The sequence below is a fragment of the Rousettus aegyptiacus genome, unplaced genomic scaffold (assembly GCF_014176215.1).
Source record: "Rousettus aegyptiacus isolate mRouAeg1 unplaced genomic scaffold, mRouAeg1.p scaffold_m13_p_8, whole genome shotgun sequence".
Lineage (NCBI taxonomy): Eukaryota > Metazoa > Chordata > Mammalia > Chiroptera > Pteropodidae > Rousettus > Rousettus aegyptiacus.
In genome coordinates, this window is record NW_023416311.1 from 17,894,421 (window position 1) to 17,896,843 (window position 2,423).

A 2,423-nucleotide genomic window follows, 5' to 3' on the forward strand; every position below is an offset into this window, starting at 1 on the left:
TTCTGCTCCCCTCTCTCTCTCCCTCCCTCTCCCTCTTCTTCCTGCTCCTCCTCTTTTTTCTTTCCTCTTCTGTGCTCTCTCTCTCCCCCTGCCTCCCTTTCTCCCTCTCACTCCCTCTCCCCTCTCACTCTCTCCCTCCCTCCTCTCCTTGTATCTGTGTCTTTCACTGCTGTACTCAGGGAAAGGGTCCAGGAACCCAGGAGACCTGCTTTCTCAGTTGGCTGTTCCCAGGGCCATGTCACTGAGCTGTGGCTTCCTGTTTACCTCAGGCAAACCCCAAGGGACCACCCTCCAGCTGGCAGGGCCCCCACTTCCCTTTGGTCAGGCTGGGGTGGCTGGCAGGGGGAAGAGTGGGGCATTGGGGAATGGAGAGGATGAGATGGCAGGACTTTTTTTTTTTTTTTTTGCCTTTCATTCAACAAAATCTCTAACCCCATCATTAGCCTCATAAGAGTGTATCAGTTCCCTGCTTAAGCTATTTCAGTAGCTTTTCATCTACCTAAAAGAAACACTCCAAACTATGCCCTCCAAAGGCCTGGTTGAGCCTGCCCCACCTATACTCTCCACATCAACCCTCCACCACCCTGCCCCTCACTCCCCACCTTTGCACAGCTCCTTTTCATCATACTCAGGTCTTAGTTCAAGTGTTACTTCCTCAGAGAGGCCTTCCTTGCCCCTGTTTATTTCCTTCCCAGCATTTGCCTCAATCCTAAAGTATGCTTGTTAGTCTTCTCATCTGCTTCCTGCCCCTGAATGTTACCTCTGGGACAACGGGGATCTTTACTCTTATTCACTGACATCTAGTAGATGCTTGATAAAGGAAGGAAGGAAGGAAGGAAGGAAGGAAGGAAGGAAGGAAGGAAGGAAGGAAGGAAGTTAGGAAGAGTGAAAGAAAACTTTTTCTCTTCCCCCATGCACTGCTACCAAGGCTAGTCCATTTTCTAGCTTACACATTTCTAGAATCAACTTTTCCCTCTTTTTGCACTCTTCCCTTCCCAACCAGAACCATTTCAACAGCTTCTTTCATGGGCTTTCTGTCTTTTACCTCTTTTGCTCCCCAACTACACTCCACAAAGAGAGAGCACCCTCGATACATTAGTCATGTGCTTCTGCTGTTCCACAACCTTCAATGGTTCCCAGTGCCTCAGGATAAAACCCAAGCCTGGTGCTTGACTGGAGCCTTATTCATATTCATCGTTTCACCCCCTTTCCAAGAAATCCTGCCACATATAAGGGGAGTCCTGAGGATAAGAAGCTACCCAGGGCAGTGAGTTACTGGGGATTTATAAGCCAGCATTGACCTGGCCAGATTTGCTCTTTCTAAAACTCCCCTGGTTGCAGTGCATTCATTCACCAACTGTTTATTTACTATGTTTCAGGGACTGTGCTAGGTGCTGGGGAACAAGAAAGACAAGACTCTTGATCTCATAGAGCTTTGATTCAAGTTTTGGGACCACAGAAGGGTAAAGAGGGACAGGTAATAAACAAGTTAATCAAAAAACAATTTCAGGTGATGAGAAGTCTCTAATGTAATCTAATGGTGGAGAGATGATTGGGGATGGCTAGTTTCAACAGGTTAGTCAGGGAAGACCTCTGAGCTGAGACCTGAGGTGGAGAAAAACTGGGTGTGTTCAAGGTCATACTTAGTTTTGTTAGAAACTGTCATACTCTTTTCCAGAGTGATTATACCATATTACATTCCCATCAGGAATACATGAGAAAACTATATGCTCACTAGCACTTGGTATTATCACTCTTTATTTTAGCCATCCTGGTAGGCGTGTAGTGATCTCTCTCTGTGGTTTTAATTTGCATTTCCCTAATGGCTGATGATGTTGAACATCTTTTCATGTGCACGTTTGCTATCTGTGACATTAGTGACATGTCCATTCCTGTCTTTTTTTTTCCCCTTTTCAAATTGGATTGAACTAGATTTTAAGCAGGGATGACATGATCTATGTTTTACAAAGATGACGCTGGTTGCTTTGAAAATTAACTGAAGAGGCCAAAAAGCCACACAGGGGGAAACAGTTAAGAGGCAGTGTGGAAGTTCAGGAGAGAGATGATAGGGACAAGGGCCGGTTTTAGCGCTGGAGATGAAAAAAGCAAGCATTCTGGACCGCGCTACTCCTTAGCGGTAGAGTTTACAGGACTTCCAGGCTCTACAGAGGAAGAAAAAGGTTTGGGAGAAAGAGAATCAGACTGTGGACTTCAATTTGAGTTGCTGGACATCATCCAGTGGAAGATGTCAGGTCAGGTTGGCTGTTGGAGGGAGAGGTCACAGATAATTACAGCCTGACCTAGGACACAGGCGGTGGGGAGGGAGAGGGGAGGAGAGGAGGGATTTAAGAGGCATTGGGAGGGGGAAGGGATTTGCAGGAAGCCGTGACTGGATGAATATCAAAGTAGGGGTGGGGACGTGG